The sequence below is a fragment of the Mus musculus genome, chromosome 12 (genome assembly GCF_000001635.26).
Source record: "Mus musculus strain C57BL/6J chromosome 12, GRCm38.p6 C57BL/6J".
In the NCBI taxonomy this organism is placed as follows: domain Eukaryota; kingdom Metazoa; phylum Chordata; class Mammalia; order Rodentia; family Muridae; genus Mus; species Mus musculus.
Window position 1 is genome coordinate 86,812,279 of NC_000078.6, and position 26,561 is coordinate 86,838,839.

Here is a 26,561-nt window from a genome sequence, read left to right on the forward strand (position 1 = left end):
CATAGCTGTGGCTTCTCCCTGGGGCCCATCATCTCTAGGACACAGTCCCCACCCTCACAACCTTCCAGACTAAGTCAGGAGGCCATTTTCCATTTTCTGCAGGCCTGTCTTACCTTTGCCTTCTACACATTCTGGGGAACTACTCCAGAACCAGGGCTGTGTTCCTTCTGTGAGCCTGGAGGTCCGCCCCCCCCCCCCCACCCAGAATACTGTCAGTACAGCAACGAATGAAGAATATGTGGACAAGTGACATTTACCTACTAGACCCTCGGGCACTCTTTTGATCTGAATTTCCTTACTTGCTACTGGACTTGGCACCCAGAGGGACTCACTGGGACCCTCTGCCTCCTGCCTGGTCCCAGTCACTATGCTTCCTCAAACAGCCTCCATCATGCTGTCACCCCATCTCTGTATTCTCTATTGTTCCCTCGCTTAGGCCAGTCACTGAGCTGCCTCTCTGAGCTAGCCTTTGCTTCTGAATTAGGTTTGTGTATCTGCTGTTTGGGGGTGTTGCCATGAACTGAGTTCCACGGGAAAGCAGCTCCAGCCCCCTGAGAGACAGCATTCTATCTGTGCCATCCCACCTCCCAGAGCGACACCCCAGGGGCACCCATGGGAGTTTGCTGGGAGCACCCACTTGTGCAACGCCCCTCAGGGCTCATTGCTGGCAGCAGAGGAGCTAGCTGGTGGGAGGAGAAAGTCTCTCTCCTGAGGCATTCCTATGAGAAAGTGTTCTCAAAGTGGCAACAGCAGTGGCAACAGCCCAAAGGCACATGTGCAGGCAAAGAGAAAGGATTTCAGATAGCCTGGGCCTGTGGAGACTCAGGAACCAAAACTAATAGGCTCCCTCCCACCCAAGTGACAGAATTACCCACAGCTAAGGGCTCAGAACTTTGCTCTGATCCATTCTTCACCTGGCCCCTTTTTCTGGTGGCTTTGAAGGCCAGACATTACCTGTCTGTCCACACTCCTAAGGAACAGCTTCAGAGGCTGTGTCTAGCACCTCTCCCACATGGAAGCATCCTACACCCAGACGTTCCTTTCTCTCCTGCCCTCCAACATGTCATCAAGAATGGTCGCTTGCGTTTCCTAAAGGCCTCCACAGGGCCTGACCTTGCCAGTCTCTTGTTTGTTTGTTTGTTTGTTTGTTTGTTTTTCGAGGCAGGAATTCTCTGTGTATCCCTGGCTGTCCTGGAAATTACTCTGCAGACCAGGCTGGCTTTGAACTCAGAAATCCACCTGCCTCTGCCTCCCAAGTGCTGGGATTAAAGGCATGTATCACCACTGCCCGGCTCTTGCCAGCCTCTTGCACCTAGGTTACTCCAATAGCCTGGAGCAAGCCCTGCATTCCAATCCTCAAATCACATTGGGACCACTGGGTCTGGAAACCAAGTCCTTCTGGATGTCCCAGAGCAATGCGATGACAGTGTCACAGTTAGCTTATACTCAAAACTGCTCTTGTCTTGTAAGATCCTTCCATGGAGCTGTGTGCTATTTGTGCAGCTTTTCTTTAATCCCAGCACTGGGGAGGCAGAGGCAGGCAGATCTCTTAGTTTGAGGCCAGCCTGGTCTACAGAACAAGTTCCAGGGCAGCGGGGGCTACACAGAGAAACCCTGCCTAGGGAGAAAAAAAAATTCTTGCATGGCTTCCCCCGGAACTCAGAGGAAACTCGCAGACATCATTTCACGTGCTCTGTTGTGAGCTCCTTACGAAGTGGAGCTTTTTTTCTTTTCTTTTTTTTTTTTTTTTTTGTTTTTGTTTTTTCAAGACAGGGTTTCTCTATAGCCCTGGCTGTCCTGGAACTCACTTTGTAGACCAGGCTGGCCTCGAACTCAGAAATCCACCTGCCTCTGCCTCCTGAGTGCTGGGATTAAAGGCGTGCGACACCACGCCCGGCTCGGAGCTTTTTTTGTCTAAGGTATAATCTAATCCTTCCTTTTAATATTTCTTTATAAAGGTAGTACTGTATTTAGCCCAGCCTGGCCTGCAATTGGATATGTAGCCAAGGATAGCCTTGAGCTCATGATTCTCCTGCCTCCACCACCTCTTAAGTACTGAGGTCGTGGACATACAACACAACACTACACCTGCCTACTTCTTTTCATTAGACTAGACTCTTTTTTTTTTTTTTTTTTTTTTTTTGGTTTTTCAAGACACAGTTTCTCTGTGTAGCCCTAGCTGTACTGGAACTCACTTTGTAGACCAGGCTGGCCTGGAACTCAGAATCTGCCTGCCTCTGCCTCCCAAGTGCTGGGACTAAAGGCGTGCATCACCACGCCCAGCTTCATTAGAATCTTAAGCAATCCCTGCTCCACACACCTCTTGGTTTTCCCCAGTATAAAAATCCCAAGGTGCTAAAAGTCCTTCAGTCCATCCATCCATGTTTTGCCTTGCCGCACACACATCTCTGGAAGACCCCTCTGTTTCCTTGAGGAAGTTTACCTCCTGCCGATGCTGTTGCCTTAGTAGGGAAATCCTACCTAGCTAGGGCAGTTTGGCAATTCTGCCAGCTGATGTCTCAACTCCCTCAGCCTGATGTCCCCAAAGCAGCCGAGCTCTCCCTGTTGCTGTAGCGCCAGCCACCCTCCATTTTGTATTCGAGGCACGTTCACTGGTTTGATGAAATGGTAGCCGTTTTCTAGAAGCCTCACTCCTGCCTGCATTATTCATGGGTTCCTCTCTGCTACCAACTGGCGTAGGCTGATCTCACCACCCCATTCAGAGAGAGAAAAGGTAGAGGCCCTGGTGAATGATACCCAGTCCCTCCTCCAGCCTTTTCTTGCCTGCCCTTTAAATGTAGAGGATTAAGAAGAGAGACCCTACAGGCCTTAGGCTCCCCGTAGGCCTGTGATCATCTGTTGCTTCTTGTCCTGTCCCCTTGCCTACGCCACCAGGCTGGCTCACTGGATAGGGGCTCTAGAGAGCTAAGCAATGAACTGGAAAAGTTCATTTCCCCAAGCAAAGTCAATATTCATCAACCCCAGCGGGCCCTCTATCCCTGGGATCTGCCTAGCTCTTCTTTGAACACAGCAGGACCACTAGAGGTGGGGATACCAGAAGGCCCTCCCTTCTGGGTTACATCTCTACTCCATTGGCCTTGTCTTTTGTCCTGCCCCAGGGCTGTGACTGGCCACCTTGAGCGGCTGGCAATGCTGAGTCCTGTTCTCCTCTGTGCTTTGGTCTTCTGCTTACAGTCCAACAGCCTGGCCCATTCCCTTGGCAGGAAATGGATGTTAGACAAGAACTTTCATAAGGATAGAGGCCAATATTGTCCTCCTTTTGGGCTCCCACTGGGATGGGTGGCCTGCTGTCTTGCCTGTTTTTTCTCAGCCCACCCCCCATTGCTTCCACCTGCAGCAGCTTAGTCCTGAACACCCTGTCATACATCATGTCATGACAATGTCATGTTATAGCCTCTTCCTTGGAGACAGGGAGCCACAAGATTGCCTCCAAAGTGCCCTCCCCAGCAGCCTCCCTTAGCTTTTTCAGTGCACACCAAGTCCGAGGGTTCCAGACAGAGCCTAACTAAGCTGGAGGAGGCAGTCACGCCTCATGCTTATCCAGTCATCCAATCATGGAATTTACTCTGTAATAGCTTCTTGGGTTAGAGGCTCTGCATTTCCCTTCTGAGCAAAAAGACAAACTCAGAGATGTCAAGAGACTGGTCAGGTATGCTGGCAAACACCTGTCATCCTAGCACCTGATAGTGGAGACAAGAAGATACTCAGCAATACAGCCAGTTCCAGACCAGTCTGGGCTACATGAGACTCTATCTCAAAACAAACAAACAAACAAACAAACAAACAAAAAACCTGAAGAAAGAAAGAGGTTTATTTTATGAGAGTAAGGTCACAGCAGCAGCAAAAGGCAGGGTTCGGCTTCTCATCTGCAAAGTGCCCCTTAGAGATGACTACTGTCAGAGAACACCCCCAACCCAGTTTGCAATCCTTCTTAGAGCCAGAGCTGTGGGGGGTAGGGATGCCACGCCTAGCTGGCTGGGGATGCTGCATCTCTGTCTGCCACTGAAGGACCTAACTGCTAATCAGCAGCACTGGTATCCAGGCAACCAGCCTCCCTGGCTTCAGATAAGCAGAAACAGCTGGAGCTGCTGAGGCTGGGAGCCGCAGGGGAGGAAAGGAGCCAGCCTATCCTCGCAGGTTATTTTGAGCCTGTTACACGCACTATCCAGACATCAGCTTGAGCTAGGGCCGTTCCCCTGGTGTGTCCTTGCCACAGCCTTTGGGGAAGGGTTTCTAGGGCTCAGCCCAGCAGGGAGCTTGGCACACTCGAGGATGGGGTGGGCTGAAGAACTCCTGGTTTTTCCCTTTCTTGAGCAAGAGAGGGAGGAAAATTGGTACTATATCTAGAGGTAAAAGCTTAAGTCCATCTGGTAAACCACAGTACTTGAACTCAGCCTTTTGGGGCCTCCTGACCTTAAGGGAAGTCAGGCCAGGCTTGAGTGCATTTTCATTTATCCTGTACAACCTCTTAGGAGCACTCCAGGAGGGCAGTGGCCATTGAGCAAAGGGCTAGGTCAGACAAGCTAGGTCTGGATCTGTCAGGCTCTGTTCTTTTAGGTTTGGCCTTTCCTCTCTGACTCGGGTTCCGTTGCACAAAACAAAGACAAACCCCACCTGCAGAGTGGATGCTGGAAACTGAGGAAGTGGCATGTGGCCTAGCCAGCAGGGTGCCTGGCACAAGGGATGCTGAGGTGGCTCTCCCCTGCCAAGTTGCTGGGCCTGCCCTGCCAGCCTGAACCTCTCTCCCACACAGGAGCATATCCGTCCCTCCACCCCTCTCTCACCCCGGGCTATTTCTGTCTCCCTCTCTAAAGGTCAATGCCTTTCCCGGGATATGGCAGCTGTCACCTTTTTTTCCTTCTAAGTGACCTTGGCTCCATGCCCAGGGGCAAGAGGTTGTCCGGATGATGTTCCCCACCCCGTCCTCTACCACATCTGGCCTGGGCATGCCCACACTACAGTACACAGGGCCCTCAGGTCATTTCTGGGTCTGGTGTGTGTGTGTGTCCAGCTCTGGACTGACACACTGGCCACACCAGCAGCCAGAATCCTCCTATTGTCCCCTCAAGTGTGGGACAACTGGGGTGTGTGCTGACGGCTTGTTCCAGTGCTCAGCCGGCTTGAAGGAGAGCACAGGACGAGGCAGCCTGGCTCCCTGAGAAAGTCCTCACGAGAATATCAAAGCAGTGCTGCCCTCCACCAGCTTGGCATCTGTGCCCTTGAGATCTAAGTCTTTGACTGGGAACAGGAGGTAATTGCCCCTCACTTTTAACATTAGAGCAGATCTTTTGGAGTGGTATAGGAAGAAAAGCAGCAGATGATAGCTCCTTATCATCCCAGAGTAGAACCTTCCAGATCTAAGTCAGCCCTCTGAGAAGGAAATGGCTTCTTCCAAGTGACCTACAAAGACCTCTGGAGACTCAGGGCCCCTTAGTACCCTTGGCGCTGTTGCCATGTGACTGACCGTAGGTAGACCTGTCTGATTCTTATTCAACAGTGTTCCAGCATCAGGAAAGTTCCCTATTTCTGTGTTGCTCTCAACTTCATAGAGGAAAGGGCAGACTCCAAGCTGATTATGTTCAATCTTGTGGTTCCTGCTGTTCAAGAGAGCTACGGTGTGTTCTGAGGTGCTGGAAGGACAATGGGGGAATCCTGGCTAAACAGTGAAGGGCCTGCGCTGGACAGCACAACTGAATGGGAGCCAAGGTTTCCCAGAGCCGGGCGTCTCCATTTCACCAACTAAAAATCAGAAGGGAAGGAGAGGACCCTGGTGTGGTGTATAGCCCGCAAATCTACTGTTCTGAGGGCTGAGGCAGGAGGATCCTGAAAGTCTGTCTCCAAAAAAGAAAAGAAAGGTAAAAGAAGAAGGAAAGAAAGGAGGGAAAGCCAACCCTTGATCAATGGATGGTAGAGAGGGGGAGGGAGGACCCACCCCAGCTGGTCTCTTGTCTCTCCCATCTTTCCCCCATATGACACCCTCAGGTCCCCTGCTCTCTCCCCTGATACTGACTTGCCAGAGGGAATCAGGACTCCAAAGCAAGATAAGCAGAAGGGAAGGGGGCTCAGGAGACACATTCCAGAGCTAAAAATAACAGGGTCAGCTGGCAGGCTGGCAGCCTCAGCCTTCCTCGGGGTCCCCCCAGGGCCCCAGCCAGTCTCCTCCTCTCTCCCAGCTCTCTGCTGGGCCCCAATCTGGGAAGCCTGGACTGCATCTGCTGAGACAAGGCCAGCATCTCCTCCCGACTCTATCTCAGCTAGAGAAGGTAGAGGAGCCACCCTGGCAAGGCTCCCTCCTCCACCTCATCTAACACTCTCCCCAGCTCATCATCTTAACCTTTGACCTACATTCTCTTAATGTTATCACAAAATGCAAAATTTTTGGTCCACTAGGCAAAGGCTGTTTGGGTCATTAAAGAAGAGTTCTCCTTTGAAACATACCCTACACTCACACCTGCAGGAATGGGAGTTCAAGGCCAGCCTGTGCTACACATACCTGTCAAACTTAAGGCCTGAGATCATGTCTCACTACAACAGGAGCAAGAGCTCCACACAGGCAACAGAAAGCATGCCTAACTGGTTGACGTGCCTGTTAACTCCTGTGACACTGTGTCTCCCACATCTGTGTACAGCGCCATTCACTCAGACTCTGACAGGTCTGTCCTCGTAGGCTCTATGGTGAGTTGGGGGTTTTCTTTGACAGTGTGGGCACTGTATTATCTATCATGCATGCTGGGACCCTTCACCTTGAAACCTGAAGTCTGTGACTCTCCCCTCCCTACCCCAGCCCACAAACGGTCCTTGAGAACCAATCCCCCCCCCACGGTCTAAATTCCCCACCACTCACTTCCTCCCACTTGTTCTCTACTTCCAGAGACCTTCCTGTAGCCACCTCACTCCTACCCAAGCCAGAGTATTGCCACATCCTGTCAGTCCCCTAGACAAACTTCACAATGGTTATACAAACTCCATCCTGAGCTGAAAAGCCCTTCAGTGACTGGACCGGCCTTGCCCAGTCCCCTGATAGCAGCCTGCCAAACCTCTTCCTCTTGCCTCAAGACCTCCGCACTTGAGGTTCCCTGTTGTGGTTTGAATGGGAAAGTCCCCACAGGCTCATCTGTTCGAAGACTTGGTCATCAGGGACTGGTACTATGATGAGATATGGCCCTGTTGTTGGAAATGTGTCACTAGAGGGTGGGTTCTGCAATCTCAGATGCTCAAACCACGCCCAGTGTGGTACTCTCTTCCTACTTCCTACGGATCCAGATGTAGAACTCTCAGCTCCTTCTCCAGCACCAAGTCTGCCTGAATGCTGCCAAGATGATAATGGACTGAACTTTTGAATTGTAGCCAACTCCAATTATATATATATATATATTATAAAGAGTTACCATAACATAAGCAAGGGGGACCCACAGCAAGCAAGGGGGTGGGGGAGGAGGTTGTCATGAGCATAGTGTCTTTTCACAGCAACAGAAACCCTAAACTAGCCTGGTGGTGGTGGTGGCGCACGCTTTAATCCCAGCACTTGGGAGGCAGACACAGGCGGATTTCTGAGTTCGAGGCCGGCCTGGTCTACAAAGTGAGTTCCAGGACAGCCAAGACTATACAGAGAAACCCTGTCTCGAGAAGAAAAAAAAAAAACCCTAAACCAGACACTCTCCTGGGAGGACTTTTTACTTGTTATTTGCATGAAAACCTTCAGGTCTCCCCTAGAATGATACCTTCTCTTGTTTTCAGTTTAGTTTTTTATTTGTCTGTTTTCTTTTCCTTTTAAAAAAGATTTATTTATTTATTTTTGGTTTTTCGAGACAGGGTTTCTCTGGGTAGCACTGGCTGTCTTGGAACTCACTCTGTAGACCAGGCTGGCCTCAAACTCAGAAATCCACCTGCCTCTGCCTCCCAAGTGCTGCGATTTATTTATTTCATGTATGTACTGTCATTGTCTTCAGACACACCAGAAGGGGGCATTGCTCCATGTTACAGATGGATATGAGCCACCATGTGGTTGCTGGGAATTAAACTCAGGACCTCTGGAAAAGCAGTTAGTGCTCTTAATCACTGAGCCATCTCTCCAGCCTCTGTTTGCTTGTTTTCTTTTGGGGGTTGTAAGCCTGGCCTTTAACAGCTGAGCTATCTCTTTAGCCCAGTTGCCACCTTCTCAAAAAGAGATTCTCAGGCAAGGTAGTGGCTGCACATGCCTTTAATCCCAGCACTTGGGAGGTTGAGGTAGAGGCAGGAGGATCTCTGAGTTAAAGGCCAGCCTGGTCTACGAGTGAGTTCCAGGACAACCGGGGCTACACAGAGAAACCCTGCCATGAAAAACCAAAACCACAAAAAGATCTTTTCTCAGGCAGTGGTGGCACACACCTTTAATCCCAGCACTTGGGAGGCAGAGGCAGGCTGATTTCTGAGTTCGAGGCCAGCCTGGTCTACAGAGTGAGTTCCAAGACAGCCAGTGCTACCCAGAGAAACCCTGTCTCGAAAAATCAAAAAAACAAAACAAACAAACAAACAAAAAATTCTAGGGCTGGTGAGATGGCTCAGCAGTTAAGAGCACCGTCTGCTCTCCCGAAGGTCCTAAGTTCGAATCCCAGCAACCACATGGTGGCTCACAGCCCCCGTAATGAGATCTGATCACCCTTTTCTGGTGCATCTGAAGACAGCTACACTGTACTTATTATATAATGATAAATAAATCTTTGGGCCAGAGCAAGCGGGGCTGACCGGAGCGAGCAGAGGTCCTAAAATTCAATTCCAAGCAACCACATGAAGGCTCACAACCATCTGTACAGCTACAATGTATTCATATACATAAAATAAATAAATATTTTTTTTTAAAAAATATCTTTTCTAATTACCCTAGATTATTTTTGTATGGTATTCCATGATATTTTTTTTTTTAAAGAAGAGGGGGTTTCAGGTCATGCAGGCTGGCCTCAAGCTTCCTATGACCTCAAGGATGGCCTTAGAATCCTGCTCTGCTTGTCTCTGTCTCCCAAGGCGGGGATGACAGGCAGGACCATCATTGCACAGCTTGCCTCTTTATAATCCAGCCCCTGACTCGTTTTGAGCATGCTCATTCATTGTTATGCGGTGGTCTGGTTACCCAACCACCCGCAGGAGTGCAGGAACCTTGTTGCCTCACTTCTGGCTGGATCTGCAACATCCTAATGAGGCCTGCACCTCTGAGCACCAGAGAGGCTAATAAAGAGCATCCTTGCCCAGGTCCCACTCGGAACAGGAGAGGTGAATGTTAAAATGCCCTACGGCTCTCTGTCTTAGTCAGGGTTTCTATTCCTGCACAAAACATCAGGACCAAAAGCAAGTTGAAGAGGAAAGGGTTTATTCTGCTTATACTTCCACATTGCTGTTCATCACAAAGGTAAGTCAGGACTGGAACTCAAGCAGGTCAGGAAGCAGGAGCTGATGCAGAGGCCATGGAGGGATGTTTCTTACTGATTTGCTTCCCCTGGCTTGCTCAGCTTGCTTTCTTATAGAATGGAAGACTACCAGCTCAGCGATGGCACCAGCCACAATGGGCTGGGCCCTCCCACCCTTGCTCACTAATTGAGAAAATGCCTTACAGCTGGATCTCAAGGAGGCATTTCCTCAAGGGAGGCTCCTTTCTCTGTGATAACTCCAGCTTGTGTCAAAGTGACACAAAACCAGCCAGTACATTCTCAGAGCCCCAACAGAGGGGATATGCATTTAAGAAAAACTGGCTGGTTCAGATGACTTACCGGTCCCTCCTTTTCCTAGGACTGTTCTAGAACTGAAGCTGGTGATGGGCCACACCCAGGGAGACGCTGCTTCTTAGGCCTTCCCTCCTGTCTCCAGCTCCCCCATAAGCCAGGGAGCAGCGCTCTGCTGGTGTCAAGGCTGCTGCAAAACCAAGAGTGGATGCTGAGTGGTGGTGATCCAAGGCTTGTGTGAGTGCTCTACCTACCCCTCTCTCTTTTTAGTCTTCCAGGAACAAGGTCTCCATTAATTACCCAGACTGGTCTTGAACTCCCCCATGTAGTCCAGGCAATCCTCCTGCCTCAGCCTTCCCTAGCTGGATCTACAGATGTGTGCCGAAGGGTGGATCTTTGGAAGGCAATCGGCAATCTGAGTAAAGGTTTTCCTAGAGAAAGAAGCCAGGGTTGTAAACACAGAAGCAAGCACTCTACGCAGAGGAAGATGGGAATGAATGGCCCAAAAGATTTCAATAAAGCTCCCCATAAAAACCATGAGCCAGGTATCCATATACCTGTACAACCCCCCACCCCCACCCCAGGTTCTGAAACACCTACCCAGGGCCTTCTTCAGTGACAAATGAGATGGATTTCACTCTTTTCTTTTCTTCTCTCTCTCTCTTTCTTTCTTTCTTTTTTTTTTTTTTTTTTCCGAGACAGGGTTTCTCTGTATAGCCCTGGCTGTCCTGGAACTCACTTTGTAGACCAGGCTGGCCTTGAACTCAGAAATCCGCCCGCCTCTGCCTCCCAAGTGTTAGGATTAAAGGCGTGCACCACTACCGCCCCGCTTCACTCTTTTCTTAATCTCTCCTTTTATTCTCAATGTTTTAATCTTTATTTCTTACTTTCATGTATATAGATGCTTTACTAGCATGTAAGTGTGTGTGCCATGTCTATGTCTGGTGCTTGCAGAGACCAGAAAAGGGCATCAAAGAAACCCCTTGGGACTGGAGTTGTGGGCACTGGGAATAAAACCCAGTTCTTCTGGAAGGACAGCCGGTGTTCTTCTGAACCCATGAGCCATCTCTCCGGCCCTGCCCTGCCTTGCATATATGTTCATATATTCATCTCTCTCTCTCTTTGTTTTTGGAGACAGGGTTTCTCTGTATAGCCCTGGCTGTCCTGGAACTCACTTTGTAGACCAGGCTGGCCTCGAACTCAGAAATCTGCCTGCCTGGGGGGGGGGGGCCCTGCTGGGATTAAAGGCGTGCGCCACCACCTGCTGAGGCCATAAAGATAGATACCTCGGCTGTTCTCCCAGGGGACTCAAGTTCAGCTCTTAGCATCCTACTCATTACTGCCTGTAACCCCAACTCCAAAAGACCTTAAATCTCTGATTCATGTAGGCCACACACACACACACACCCTTTAAAATGTCTTTTACCCTTTAAAATGTCTTTTTATGTTTTAATATCTAATTGCTAGGGCAGTATGTAGCTAAAGATGACCTTGATCTTCAGATCTTCATACCTCCACCTCACAAATGCCGGGATTCCTGGTGTAGAACACCATTTAATGTATGCAGTGCTGGGAATTGAACCCAGGGCCCTATTCAGTGTAGGCAAGCACTCCACCAACAGAGCCCAGGGCACTCTTTCAGGCTCCCCGCCCCCGCCGTGTGTGTGTGTGTGTGTGTGTGTGTGTGTGTGTGTGTGTGTGTGTGTTCCTCTCCTCTGTCTCTCTCTGTGTCTCTGTCTCTGCCTGTCTCTCTGTGTCTGTCTCTGCCTGTCTCTCTGTCTGTCTGTCTCTCTCCAAACCCTCTCCCTGCTAACCAGACCCCTCTGCTGGACCAGATGTACCTGCATCCATCCACTGGCCTCAGGATTCCATCCCCGTGAGGCTGGGAGCCACAGTGGCACTGACTGGGCCTAGACAACCCTTCAGATTTTCTTTGCCTCTTTTTCAAGCTGAGTAACCGTGCGGTGGCAGACGAGGCCCCGCCACGGAGCCAGCCAACCAGCCACCGGGGCCCAGAGGCAGCTGGGGTCGCCATGGAAACCGCTAGCGCAGCGCCTCGCAGGGTCTGGCCTTTTCACTTCGCCTTTTTGGCAGGCTTCCTCAGCCACCCTGAAACCCATTCACCGGGCGAACCAGGCCCTCTCCCGCGGCCCCCTGCCTGCCCTTCGGTTCCCTTCAGTGAGTTCTGCCTCACCGCCCTCTTCCCCTCTCGGCTCCTCCCAGCCACCCTCCCTTCTGTCGCCCCAGCCAAAGCGCTGGGAGGGGAGAGCTGGGCCTAGGAAGGGCTCGGTTTTCAATTCTAAGCCGATTTCCCCTCCACAGGCAGTGAGCCCTTTCATGCATTTCCCCTATTATCATAAACGCAGGAACTTGCATTAGGATGAATGAGCAGGAACTCCTGTCTTTGTCAGAGCCTTGGCAGACCGCCAGCCATAGAATGACCTAAAACACTCAGAATTAAATGGAGCTGGAGAGGGGGTGGAGATCCCTGAGGAGCGAGAATAGGGAAGGGGGTGGCCTCTGGTCTCTAATTATAATAACAGAGCATTCGCGGTGTGTCCAGGCTCTGTGCTAAGCCTGGTGCACAGATGCTCTTTAAATCCTCACAGACCTTCTACATCCCCTTGATCCCCATTTTTATAGAGGATAAAACAAGAGGACCAGAGATGTCAAGAAGCAGGCCCAAGATTGCCCAGCAAAGAAATGATGGAGTAGGATTTTAGATCCTAGTCAACTAAACTTCAAGGACATCCTACAGAGGGCTGGTAGCTCCACATAGCCAGCACTCGCGGACTAGACAGACCCCTGTCTCCTCCCTGCCTTCAACTATGCTCTATTTCCATCCTCGCGGTAATGTTACAAACCAGGCTGGCTGCCCCAAATTGGATCTAGACACAGTTAGAGCAGCTCCAGGGAGAGCGAGTGGACAGTTCCCAACACCGTGTCGGGTCATGTAGGGCAGACTGGTGGGCACAGCCTTAGCTTTATGCGCCAGCAGATCACATGCTGGTCAGCAGTGTACACGCTGGCACGGGGCCAGTACCCAGCAGATGTGTTTATCGGGTACTAGGCTGAGTGGGCCCCGCCCCACTCCAGATCCAAGTCCCTCCTTTCTACCCTTCTAGGGGAAAGCAGGGGTTGAAGAAAAAGGAGGTCTGAGTGGGAGTAGTCCACGCTTGCTTTCCAACTGGGCCAGGTGGGCGTGGCTGCGGTCTTGCTAGGCAACCCTTCTGGGAAGCCTGGTCTAACCCTCCGGCTCCACCCCAGATACTCACTACCCAGAGCTGAGTTCTTACCTTGACTACAACTAGGAAGGAGGCTTTCAGTGACGTCCCCTTCTGGATTCTAAGTGTGCAACCTCAGCTTCCTTTCAGAACACAGGCACAAACTCACATCTCTTTTTGTTTCTTTTTTTCTTTTTTCTTTTTACAGATGGCAGGAATCTAGCAGTGACTAAAACAAGCCAAATCTCCTGCCCTCAGGGAGCAAGGAACCGAATCAGAGTAAGACAGACAGTAAACAAACACATTAAAAAAAATACTATGTCAGGAAGTGGAAGTGCTATGTATGAATGAACCAGCAGAAAAGATCAATGAATACAATCGTTGAGAGGTCAGGATTAGACCTGAGAAACAGTCTTGTCTGAACCCCTCCATTTACAAAGGAAGACAAGGAGGCTCTGAGAGGAAGTGTAAGGTCAGGTGGTGAATTATTGGCAAAAAGCTGGGCTGGGTTCCAGCTCTCCTTGGCTTTGCCATGACCAAGGCCTGAGGGAGAAAACTCAGCCGATGGAAGTCTGAGAGTAGGGGAGACAGATGTCTTCCAGCTCTTTCCTGCTTTGAAAAGTTTTTTGTTGTTGTTGTTGTTTTGTTTTGTTTTTGACATGGTTTCACACGTTTCCCTGGCTGGTCTCAAATTTGGTATGTAGCTTAGGATAACCTTGAACTTCTGACCTGTCTGCTTCTAGGTTCTGAGTAATGGGATTTCAGCTGAGTCACCAGACTGGGTTTGGCCATGCTGGGGATTGAACCCAAGGGCTTCTAGCATGCTAGGTAAAAACATCTACCAACATTCCCAGCCCCTTGTTCCCTTCTTTAAAAGCAATATTTTTGGGGTTTTTTGTTTGTTTGGTTTTTGGTTTTTCGAGTTTTTTTTTTTTTTTTTTTTTTTTTTAAGGGACCTCAGGGCAGTGCTGAGTTTACCAGGAAGGTATTACCAAGCAGGAAGTTTGATGTCCTGGAGGCACCTGACAGCTCTCATGAACCCAGAGCAGTATGGAAGACTTGGAGGAGCAGGACCATTTGGACGCACGATGTTGGCAAGTGGAGGAGAGGCAGGGCTTGCACTTTCCTAGTGCCTAGCCTTTTGGGAAGGGTATTGTTCTTTTGTTGCTGACAAAACCCTGACCAACCCACAAGCAGGGCTTGGCTGGGAACCTGCGACTGCCCTGGGTGAGTGGGTCATGTGTTTCCCAAGCCCTCAAATTTCTCCCATTCTGCCGAGCTCGCCATTCTGGCATGCCCTCAGCCTCCTACTGGGCCGAGGGAAACAGCCAATAGCCTTATGGAACGGCCATGCACACATCAGTCAGTTTCTGCCCAAACTCCAGGCATTACCCGAGAAGAGAGTCACTATCCCCACCCACCACAAAGATGAACCAGCAATCAGGTGGTCCCCACATGACTTAGGAAGGCAGGGGAACATAGTGCTACAGAGGGAAGACTCAAGTGTCTACACAGGTTATGACATAGCCTGACTTTTCTTCCTCGTGTCCCCTGCAGACCTGTCCTGGAGCACTTCCTGGAGTCTGCCAGACCACTGTCTTGATTGGCTCAGAACATAGGCTGATGTGGGCCACACCCAGCCTTCTTCCCTTCCACGTCCCTCCAGTGTGGGTTGCTCAGTGGATCAGGCTTATCTTTGTGACCCTTGATGTCTTGGGTTCACAGCCAATGAAGTGTCCTGGCCATGTGGCCCTGCACCAGGATCCTGGCCCAGTGGTCAGGCCCAGTGGTTCCCATGGCAATGCCCTACCCTTGGACTGTCTCATGGGCCCCACAAGCCACTGGAATGTCTCAAAAATACCACCCTTCAGGCAACCATCCAAACCGCCTCTCACAGACGGCAGCTCTCAATTCCAGCAACAGGAAAATCCTTTCAGAGCGTGTCCTGATTTTCAGCTTGGAAAACAGATGGCCACCATTGCAAAAGCTCGCCATCCGCCCTCTTATATCCTCTTCCCCCACCCCTCTCTCTCCAATAGCAATGCTGTGGTTACAAACCTCAGGCAGAATCTGAGCTCAGATTCCAGTGTCTCCATCTCTTCCCAGTCCTCCTAGCCTGTACAGCTCCTGTGGCCCTGGCCTTGTCATCCTTCGTGGCGATGCCAGTCAGCCACCTGCAGCTCTTGGGACAGACCAATGATTCTTTAAAGAAAAAGAAATTTTGTAATCAAATTTATTCATTTGCATGCATATACACCAATGTCTATGTATGTGGGGGTGGGGCACAAGACAACATATGGGCCCCAGGGATCCTGGGGATCCAGGGATCCAGTTCAGGTTGGCAGGAAGGGCCTTGACCAGCAGAGCCATCTGGTCAATATCCTGATCAATGATTCTGTGAGAAGCTCTCCCTGTCAATGCTGTCAGCCATCCATGCTCTAAACTTCCCTTCCTGGTTTATTTTCTCCACTAGGCCTATCACTACCTGATATGGGATCACATATATTTTGGGTTCTGACCATATTTTCTTTCCTACAATGGAAGCTTCAGAAGGACAGGGATTTTAAAATCAGTTATTTCTAGTTTTTGCTTGTTTGAGTTGGTTTCTTTGTTCTGAGAGAGGATTTCTGGGACTGGAGAGATGGCTCAGCGGTTAAGAGTACTGTTTGCTCTTCCAGAGGTCCTGAGTTCAAATCCTAGTAACCACATGGTGGCTCACAACCATCTGTAATGGGATCAATGCCCACTTCTAGTGTCTTTGAAGAGAGGTGACAGTGTACTCAGATACATAAATAAATGAATAAATCTGAAAAAAAAATTAAAAAAAAAAAAAAAAAAAGAGGATTTCTCTGTGTAGCCCTGGCTGTCCTGGAACTCTCTTTATAGATTAGGCTGACCTCAAACTCACAGAGCTCTGCCTGCCTCTGCCCCTGCCTTCCCGCCATGTGCTGGGATTAAGGCTGTATCTATTTATTTTATGTGTACGTGTATTTGCCTGCATGAATTCATATGGACAATGTGCCTACAGGAGCCCTCAGAGGCCAGAAGAGGGTAGTGGATCCCCAGAGGTGTGGTTACAGGCAGCTGTGAGCTATCATGTGGGTGCTGAGAACTGAACCCAGGTTTTCTGTAAGAGCAGTGCATGATCTTAACTGCTGAGCCATCTCTCAAGCCCCCAAATAAAGAAAAAAATATATATATATATATATTTTTCTTTTGGTTTTTCGAGAAAACTCACTTTGTAGACCAGGCTGGCCTTGAATTCAGAGATCCACCTGCCTCTGCCTCCCGAGTGCTGGGATTAAAGGCATGCGCTACCACGCCCGGCTGATATATTATTTTTAATTATATATGTGTGTGTCCATCTGTGTGGAGGTATGTATGCGGAACTGTTTGTGTCCACACAGGCCAGAAGCATGGGAGATCTTGGAGCTAGAGTTAATTCCAGGCAGTAGTGAGCTGCCTAATGCTAGGATTCACCTTGGGTCCTCTCTAAAAGCAGTGGACACTCTTTACCATCAGTCCATCATCTCTCCAGCCCTTCTAGCCCCCACTTAAAAAATCTGTGTTGAGGGGCTGAAGAGATGGCTCAGTGGGTCAGAGCACTGACTGCTCTTCCTGAGGTCCTGAGTTCAATTCCCAGCAACCACATGGTGGCTCACAACCATCTGTAACTGTGATCTGATGCCCCTTCTGGTGCATCTGAAGACAGCTACAATGTGTTCATATACATAAAATAAATATATTTTTTTTTAAAGATTTATTTATTTATTATATGTAAGTACACTGTAGCTGTCTTCAGACACTCCAGAAGAGAGCGTCAGATCCCGTTACAGATGGCTGTGAGCCACCATGTGGTTGCTGGGATTTGAACTCCAGACCTTCGGAAGAGCAGTCGGGTGCTCTTACCCACTGAGCCATCTCACCAGCCCAATATTTTTTTTAATCTTGGTTGAAACTATGTATCAATGTCTGGACCAGCTCCTACTCTACTCTACTCTACTCTACTCTACTCTACTCTACTCTACTCTACTCTACTCTACTCCTTTCTCTAAGAAGAAATCCCAACACCTAGGAGGCAGAAGCAGGCATATCTCCGAATCTCTGAATAGGACAGCCTGGTCTACAGAGTGAACTCCTGTCCAGACTAGATAGTGAAATCCTATCCAAAAACAAACACACAAAACCTGATGATGAAGAAGAAGAAGAAGATGATGATGATAGCATTGTTCACTAAAAAATGAATGGCACTAATTACAGTGGCTCATACCTAAAATTTAAGACTCAGGAGGTTGGGGCAGGACAACTGGCATGAGTTGGAGGCCAACTTAGGCTTCAAAGTGACCCTGTCTCAAAACTAAAAACAAAACTGTCAACAACAAAGGCTAAGTGAAAGCCTGCCTGTTATCTTCAGCCTTGTGACTCTGAGCCTACCGTCACCACCATCACCACCACCGCTGCTGCCAACATTGCCGCCGCCACTGCACACTTATCAGCTTGATTCAACCCCTGGCTGCAGGCTTGGCTGTGGGTGGAGCCAGAGGATGTTTGGTGCCACGACCACCTTTCTCCTTCTTTCTCTTCTCCACCCACCCCACCCCCACGAGCCTGCCTTGGTCTCCAGAGGTGTGTTTTGGTAGTGGCGGCCTTGGAACCCATGAGGGTGTATCCCTAGCTGCCAGGCACCCACAGGGAGAAGTTGACTCAGGACAGAAGCTTGTGAAGAGTGGCCTTAGGCCATCCTCTCATTATCCGCTCCGGGCTGTGGAGGAAGGAGCACCGGCTGCGAGCAAACCTAGGAAGCCGGGAACGTAGCTGGAGGCCAGGGTTAGGGGTGTGTGGCTGCCTCTCGTGCAGGCTGTATGTCCCCTGGGGGCTGCTTCCTCCCCCAGGGCCTCCTTCTCTGTTCCTCTGTGAAGCAGGATCTGCTCCACCTGGTGCTGTAGCCTCAGCCCACAGAAAAGAGGTAAAACTGCGTGTCAGAAAAACTGTTTCCTGGGGGCCCCCTGGGTTTGGGGAGAAAGGGGACGCACAGAGCCTCTGCGCTCCGTATCCACAAGAGGGAATTTCATCACAGACACAAAGGATAGCAGCACCTTCCTAGGGCTCCAGCCAGGGATGGGTTCCAAAGCACCATCCTGGTAATTATCTTCCCGGAGCTGCGCAAAAGAAGACAGGAATTAAGAACAAAAGCCTCTAGGCTCAAAGTCCAAGGAAGCCAGAGAGCCAAGAAGAAAATACTTTATGTTTTCTGTCTTGCCAGATTCTCCAGGAGCTCCACGCCCTGCTCAATCCCTAGGCTCCAATACTGAATCAAGCCTGGTATACTTGGAACGGAAGCGGAGCAGATACAAAAGGGCAGCGACTGTCTTCCCATTACCAAGGCTGGATTCCCTACAAAGGCCCAGTGAGTGCTGAGGAGATGGGCAAGGAAGAAGATCCCCCCCCCCCCCAAAGGGCTGAAGGGCATCAGTAACCCTTCCAGAGGGCTGCTTTCTCTTCTTTCCCTTTTGTTTGAGACAGAGTTTTACTCTGTAGCTCAGGCTAGCCTCAAACGGATGGCAATCTTCCTCTCTCAGCCTCCCAAGTTAACCACACCTGGTTTTTGTGTTCTTCGAAAATAACACCACGGCGTAGTCTCAGCAGGTCTGGATCTGTTTTCCTGGTGCAGTTGGTACCCCAGAGCTATGCCCCATGCCACAACCAGTCCCACATGCACACACAGGCCATCTCTTTCCCTCTGTGGACTCAAGGCCTGTGTTCCCCTTCAGGCTGTTCTTCTCCTGTATAAACATATTTAAAGTGGCTGGTAAATGCTTTGTCCCAGACCCTACCCTGGTGATAGAGACTCAGTACAGTCAAACAAAAATAGCCAAAGTCTTCAATATCAAGAGCTTTTATTATTGAGGGAGACAGAACTACAAAAGAGAACCAAATAAAGTAAAAATAAAAATTCAGAGAGTAGGCTGAGGCATATACCTTTAACCCCAGACCATAGCATCGCGAGTTTCCAAGGCAGCCTGTTCAAGTTTAAGACCAGCACACAAGGTGCTGGAGCGATGGCTCAGTGGTTAAGAGCACTGTCTACTCTTCCACAGGACCTGGGTTCAATTCCCAGCACCCACATGGTAGCTCACAATTGTCTGTAACTCCAGTTCCAAGGGATCTCACACCAGTGTACAATTTCAAAACAAATACAGGATGGAGTATCATCAAGGAAACTAATGTTTCAGGGATGGTGGTTCACTTAACATTGAAGAGGCAGGAAGATCACAAGTTCAAGACCAGACTCAACAATCAAAAACCCAAACAAAAAGCAATGTCATGGACAATGGCTTGCAAACAGGACCTCCTTAGGTTGATGGCCAGAGGAAGGAAGTGAGCCGGAACAAAAAGATCTCAGGAATCCATGGTAGCGAGCTGGCGGGACCAAGCAGAAGTAGGTAGGGATTAGTGCTGAACCAGACCTGCTTTTTAATGCAATGTCCTGCTTCCTGGCACCCAGCAAGCCTTCCTTTCAGGCCTTGGTGCTGTTGCCCGCTATGAGAGGCTGAATTCGTTCCAAGCGAGGAAATGACATGATCGATGTTTTGCAAAGACCTTGCTGGCTGCTCTAGGAAGAATAAATGAGGGGTCAAGAAGGAAGATGATCAAGGCCAGGCATGCTGACACGTGCCTTAGTCCTAATTTCCAGGGTGGCAGGTTTTAGGAAGGACCCCAGGCCCTCACCATACTTAAATGGGGAGCCCTCCAGGTCATTCCTACTCCCAAACACCTAATTAGGTGCCCCGCACCGGATTGGACAACTCCCGGTTCTTCTCCCTCACCTACCAGTTCTAACCCTTTCCTTAGGCTACAGCCCGGCTCTAGCCAGAGCCCATCCTACCACCTCCCGGCAGCAAAAAGGCTGGCAACGCCAGCTGAGTGACCTTGGGCTGCAAAGTCCATGACTTTGTAAAGTCAAAGCCAGTCACTTCCTCCCTCCGGCCTCCTCGAGGCGGGCAAGGGGCCGCTGAGCCTCCCTGCCCACCCCCCAACCCCCCAGCTGGTAGGGACTGGCGCTGGCATGCACGCACACCGCATGTTAAGTGCTCGCGCCCTGCCGCCCAAGTCTCCTTTGTCACCCGCTGCTGACTCAGCGCTTCTGAGGCAGGCTTTTCCCTCGGCTTTGGAGGACAGGGCAGGAAATGAGGCGGCGCGGCTCTTCCTTCCCTTCCCTCCAGGATGTGTGTGTCCCAGGGTGTCTGTCTGGGTCTGGCTGTAGTCTGGTGTCAGTCACGGACAGGTGTGCACTTCCGTGTCTGTCTTTTTATATACTTTATGTACAGTCCAATCTATTTGTGTCCACTAGTGTGTATGCGTGGCACTAGTGTTTGTACGCCTGTGTCAGCCTCTGATGCATGAATCCGAGTGTGTCACCCATGTGACTTGATGAGTCCGCATGCTTCTTTTATATCTCACCTCAGACTTCACCTTGACTCACAAGTGACACTTGAGGCCGTCAGCAGCACATATCTTCCTTCTCTTTGCCTCTAGCTTGCTTTTCTAGCTTCCTCTGCCTTCAGAACACTAAACACGGGTCTTCAGGGGCTAAGTTCTGCGAGCAACCAGACCTGGGGTTCTTTAAGTCCTAACCCTGCACTTACCAGTGGTGACCTCAGACAGGCTACCTTCACGGGGCTTGCGGTAATGGCATCTCCCTGTGAGTCTGGTGCCTGCCTCTACTTTCTTAAGTGTCTGGGTACACCAGACTTTATGAAATGTGTCAGGGTGACAGCCAAGCCATAATGAACAGCACCTAAGCACAGAAGCAACAAACAGAGTTCCTTTTCCTGGCTGCTGGGAACCCAAGCAGGCGGTGCATTTAGAAGGGGAGCTGCTTGCACAACAGCTATTAAAAGAGAGGAGAGGTGAGCTGATTGAACGAGCTGTCTGTGGCAGCTAGGAAATGAGCAGGTCAGAGCAAAGGGCCGGGGAGCCTAGGCCAGCCTCTCATTGAGGCTACCCATGGTGATCTCTGCGTTGCAACAAATTAGGAAGCAAATCAGAGATCCAGGCAAGGGAGGCTAGTGACAGCCTGGAACCCAGGAGACCCCAGCTCATGGTTCTACCGCTGAGGAGCCGTGTCTTAGGCAAGTCACCAGCCCTCTTGGAGCCAGGGTTTCCATATCTCCAAAATGAGGGAAGCCTCGGACTCAGGGTCTTGCTGAGCTCACACAATGTGCTCGGTTCGTGCCCAGCCTGTACTCCTAGGTGTTACCCTTGACTTAGACACCAGGAGCAATCCTCCCACCACCCCTGAACTCCCAACTCTCGCTGGGGAAGCTGACAGACAACAGACCCACGTGAGAACCGGCTGAAGTCCTGGTCCTTAGGCATGAGACCAAGAAGGGGCACAAAATGAATAGAGAGCATCAAAGAGTTTGCTTCATGACTTCTCACCCCTCCCTGCTCCCAGGATCCCACACAGGGCTAGTCAGCATGCTAGGTACTCTGTTCCCCACAGGCTTAGAGTCCCAGGTGGCCCCAGAGGTCAGTTCTGCTTTGAGCCCTGAGACTAACGAAAAGAAGCCAGTGTAGATCTCTGGGCTCCCTGACTCACAGGGTTATCCCAGCACGGGTGGGGCTGTTTGCAGAGCAGACATGCCCATTTCTGTCCAGACACAGCTGGGCAGCCAGTGGGTGGCTACGGCCTGTCCTTACATGGGTGAAAGGGGCCAGCCACTCAGGGAGTGACTCACTCAGTCACTGAGCCAACGAAAACCTCAGCCCCACCCTTCCTTTCTCCTGCTACCCAGCATGCCCCCCCTGTCACAGATTCTGGTCACACTGCCACTAAAGAAAAAAAAAAAAAAAAAAAAAGAATGACAAGGTTGGCAGTGACAACAGGGAAATAAACAGAAGGTCACATGAGCATTTACTAACTCTGGAATCCTCTATTCCGGGACTAACAGTTGACTTTACTGATTCCTCTTGCTTGTTGTTGTTGTTTTGTTTGCTTGTTTGGTTTGTTTTTTTTTTTAAGGGGGAAGTTGTTTGTGTGAGACAGAGTCTCTCTGTATAACCCTTGCTGTTCTGGAACTTGCTATTTAGACCAGGCTAGCCTCAAATTCACAGAACTCTGCCTGTGTCTGCCTCCCAAGTGCTGGATTAAAAGCATGGGCCACCCCACCAGTGGTATGAAGTCGCTTCAGTTGAATATTCTGTCTCTGAGCCCTATGAGTCCATCAGATGTGAACAGCCACAAAGCCCACGGCCTTCTGCAACTGTGGCTTTATCTCATCCTGTAGTGGCTCCCCGGCAGGAGGATGCCTGATGGGAACAGGTGTCCTGACCTGAAGCAGATAGAAGTCTGTGTGGGTCCTGTGTCTGCTACACAGCAAGCAAAGTAAAGGGGCTGGCTGAACTCAGGAAGGAAACTGTGGCCTAGCCATAGATAGCAGTGCGTGGCATTGGGGCCTCCTGAGGAGTGTTTCATCCACTTGTAAAGTAAGACTCATCTGTGAGTCATGGGACTGACTTAGTGGGTCACTCAGAATTTCTTAAAATTTTAGTGTGTGTGTGTGTGTGTGTGAGAGAGAGATGGGGGGGGGGAGGGAGGGAGAGGAAAGGGAGAGAGAGGGAGGAAGAGAGCCTGCTTATCTGTGCTCGAAGCTACTCAATCAAAGAGGCCTTGCGATCGCTTAGAATTGGAGTTACAGAGGTTATGAGTGGCCCGGTGTGGGTGCTGGGAATTGAATCTTGGTCCTCTGTAAGAGCAGCAAGTGCTTTTAACTTTGGAGCCATTTCTTCAATCTTCACTCATTTTGGAGGGGAAAGGGGAGGGGGCTTGAAACAGGGTTTCTCTGTGTAGCCCTGGCTGTCCTGGAACTCACTCTGTAGACCAGGCTGGCCTCGAACTCAGAAATCTGCCTGCCTCTGCCTCCCAAGTACTGGGATTAAAGGCATGTGACACCACTGCCCAGCCAAATTTTTTATTTAAAAGAGAAATGTGAGCTGGAATATTGATCAGCAATCAAGTGTTTGTTTGCTTAGTAAAAGTGAGGCTCTGGGGCTTAATCTCCAGCTCAAAAATAAAATACTAAAATACATAGCCAAGGGCAGTGTTGCATACCAGTAACCCCACACTGATGTAGCTCATCAGGGATTGAGGCCAGACTGGGCTACATAATGGGACTCAGTCTCAAAGCCCCAAGGCCTGGAGGATTGCAAAGCGGTAGAGTGCTCTCTGAATGTTCACAGGGCCCTGAGTTCCAACAACAAAGAAAACAAAACACAGGAAAAACCTAAGGGTGGTTGCTTAGGTCCAAAGGAGCCTGTTATTTTGAAGATTTGCATCCTTGTATACAGTTGTATGATTAACCTCATCTAAACATCTCACCTCTAATAGACTGAAATGTGGTGTATGTTTAGTGTTAGTCGTGTCTTTTGAGATTGTTGTTTTGAGACAGGGTCACTACGTAGCCTAGGCTAGCCTCAAACTCACAGATTTCTGCCTGCCTCTACCACTCAGTTGCTGGAATTGATTAAAAGCGTGGGCAAGCACACTTGACTCTGATTCATGGTTTGTTTCTTGGGGAGCAGAGCGGGGATTTGCTTGTTTGCTTGTTTTGTTTTTTTGTTGGTTGGTTGGTTGGTTGGTTGGTTTTTTTGAGGCAGGTTTTGTCTGTATAGCCTTCGATGTCCTGGAATTTACCTTGTAGATTAGGCTAGCCTTGAACTCAGAAATCCACCTTCTCTGCCTCCTGAGTGCTGAGTCCTTTGAATCATGGTTCTTAAAAGTTAAAAAAAAAAAAAAATTAATGTTCTAGAAAAAGATTGAAGGCCAAAAGCCAAAATGTGCCTTTGATGTCGGGAGCCACTTTGTCTTAACTTTGGGCTCCAGCACCCCTTAGGGGTGAAGGACGTGACCACCATTTCCTTCCCCTTCACACACTTCTGTCTGCTTCCCCCATTAGCAAGAAGGAAAGACGGGTTTTTGTTTTGTTTTGTTTTGTCTTGTTTTTTTAATCCATCTAAGGGGAAAACAGTTTTTTTTAAATCATCTTATTTATTTAAAGATACTCTCTTGTAGCCCAGGTAGGCCTCAAATGCTTTATTTACGTAGCTGATTCGGGTCTTGAACCTCTGAACATGACTCCACCCTGGGCATGTCTAACTCCGTGGCTCAAGCTTTTTACCCCGGGTCTTATCTCGGAGATTTTCATGTTTCCTAAGGACTTCCTAGACTAAATTAGAGCCCTTGAGCCGATCCTTCCAGGAAGCAGGCGTGTGCACCACCCTGTCCTCAGTCATGGTCTCAGGAGACCACGTGGAGGGCAGTCGGAGGCTTCAGGAAAGCTTCCTCCTCCCACGGCTAGGGCCAACCTTGAATTGGGGGGTGGGGGTATAGAAAGCTCTACTACAGCCTCGGCATGAAGACCCAACATGGCCTCGGTTAGCCTGTTTGCCGTTCTACAAAGCTGTTCAACCCACCTCCGCAGAAAATTCTCACCCTCGGGGTGGGGGTGGGGAGGATGAGTAATTACATAAGTCCCTCTCTTTTCTGCCAGCTTCTCATCCCCGCCCATTCGCTCCCCCCTCCTCTCAACTCCCTCCCGTCCAAGGGCAGCTCTAGACTGGGCTGGGCGAACAGACTGGGCTGGGTGAACTTACGCCCGCCCGACTGGGCCCTCCTCCCTAGACCTCGCCTAGTTCTCTCACCTCCATGTAACTTTCACTTTCTGGTCACTCTTGATTCTCTATAGCAGAGCTCAGCAGCGTGCCAGGGCGGGCGCTGAACAAAGCGGTGCGGGTTGAGGAAGGCCTGGGCTGCCTGCCCCTGATTAGCTCAAGTCTTTGCAAGAGGCACAAAAATGTGCATCAAACATTTTCTTATTTTCGTTCATCTAATAACATAATCTTATTTTCATTAATAAAAAAAATCGTTCGCTTTTTATATAAACAATGTTTTTAGATTTTTTGTTTGTTTTCACCATATATAAGTTTATATATGTTTTTAATATATATTGTTTTGCCTGCATGTATGTATGGGCACCACATGTGTGCCTGGTGCCCACAGAGGCCAGAAAAAAAAAGAGTCGGATCCTCTGGCTGGAATTACTGATGGTTGTAAGCCACGTTGTGGGTGCAGAAAACTGAACTTTGGTCCTCTGCAAGAGCAACAAATGCCCTTAACCACTGAGCCATCTTTGTAGCCTCTTTTAACAAACAAACAAACAACCCTTTTTGCAATTTTTACATTTACTATATGTGTATATCACTGTATTGAAGCTAGACATATTCAAACATATTTTATTATTATTAATTTTTTGTTTGTTTCAAGACAAGTACTCACTATATAGTTATAGCTGTCCTGAAACCCCCCCTCTATTGACCAGTCTGGCCTCAAACTGCCTGCCTTTGCCTTCAGAGTGCTGGAATCAAAGGTGTGTACCACTACACTTGGCTTATTAATAATTTTTTTTGAATCAGGGTCTCTTGTAGCCCAGGCTGGCCTCAAACTGCTGATGTAGCCAAGATGACCTTCAGCTCCTGATCCTCCTGCCTCCACCTCCCCAATGCTAGGATTTACAGGTGTGACCGACCACATCAGATTTATATGGCGCCCAGGGCTTCCTGCGCACACATGCTAGGCAGGCAATTCTACCACCTGAGCTGTGTATCCAGCCCTTTGTTTCTAAAGACAGTGTCTCAGGTAGCCTAGGCTGACCTTGAACTTATGATCTTTCTAAGTGCTCGGATTTGTCAGGTTTCCTCACTTTTCTGTTTCCTGTGTAGGTAAGCAATGCTAGCCACACGGACCAGGTTCCTGCACATTCGGAATTTTTGTGGATCCTGGAATAGAGACACATTCTGATGACTAAGACCAGAGGACAAAGGCTTTCCAGTGCAATGCATAGCAGCACAGAAGCATACAAGGAGGCTTCGTAGAGGGAGGGACCCCCTGCACAGGACCCAGGCTTGGAACCAGTCATTGGCCAGACACAGAAAGGGATAGTTGTTCCAAGTAAAGAACAGCCTCTGAGTGGAGCCTGCAGAGTGGAGGTAAGGCAGGGAGCTGTGGGACTACCAAAGGCAACAGGGAACCAGATTCTAAACTTAAGACTTAAGAAATTTGGATTTCATCCTCTGGGCAATTAAAGACACTGAAGGGCTCAAGCCAGAATGATGTAATCGCCCAGCATGGAGTTGGAGGCAAGACAGGACATAGCTGTGAGCTACAGTGGGAAGGAGTGGACAGGAGAGATGTAGAATACAGGGGCTTAGGATGTGGAAGCTGGCACAAAGGCAAGGACGGCCCCTGAATTCTGCATGAGTTGCAGGAACCCTTAGTTGGAAATAGAGAAGGGATGGAGGAGAGAGATTCCATGACTCCTTTAAGCACATGCTGAATTCTAGCTGTCTGTGGAATGCTATACTACTGGAAAGTCGGTGACACATACATACAGAGGCAGGTAGATGGAAGGGACAGCAGAGATGACATTGTAGTTGAGGAGGACCTGGAAGGGACTGGAGCCTTCTGTGAGCGGCGTGCTACAGGGAGGCCAGGGAAGTTTCCAGAGACTGAACCAAAGCAGTTCATCTGAGAGTGAGTCCTGACCTGGGTTTACAAGCAACTTCA

The 26,561-nt window shown here is 49.6% G+C and overlaps 3 long non-coding RNA genes across 4 annotated transcripts in view, besides 1 other annotated feature; 1 reads left to right on the plus strand and 2 right to left on the minus strand.

The window, feature by feature from the left end:
- Nucleotides 1-9,124: 9,124 nt before the first annotated feature.
- On the plus strand, nt 9,125-14,013 carry Gm32806. The gene is made up of 4 exons (XR_003950102.1): nt 9,125-9,403; nt 9,781-9,950; nt 13,681-13,765; nt 13,890-14,013. It is a non-coding gene; the product is annotated as a predicted gene, 32806 (long non-coding RNA).
- Nucleotides 9,946-26,561, minus strand: part of Gm51955 — a 28,765-nt gene continuing 12,149 nt past the window's right edge. The window contains exons 2-3 of one of the 2 annotated variants that reach the window (XR_003950101.1): nt 11,555-15,139; nt 9,946-10,144 (exon numbers count right to left, since the gene is read on the minus strand). This is a non-coding gene — a long non-coding RNA (predicted gene, 51955). Of the gene's footprint in view, nt 10,145-10,313; nt 15,140-26,561 lie in introns of both variants that reach the window. The other variant, XR_003950100.1, reaches the window with a different exon arrangement.
- Nucleotides 10,652-14,834: an enhancer, noted in NCBI's record as "VISTA enhancer mm1444". NCBI's record gives its function as "enhancer in: hindbrain (rhombencephalon)[7/9] | midbrain (mesencephalon)[3/9]" and the evidence as "EXISTENCE:transgenic organism evidence [ECO:0001131][PMID:17130149]".
- On the minus strand, nt 18,818-21,485 carry Gm40491. Its single transcript, XR_872891.3, has 2 exons — nt 20,014-21,485; nt 18,818-19,545 (listed from the first exon to the last, which is right to left on the minus strand). It is a non-coding gene; the product is annotated as a predicted gene, 40491 (long non-coding RNA).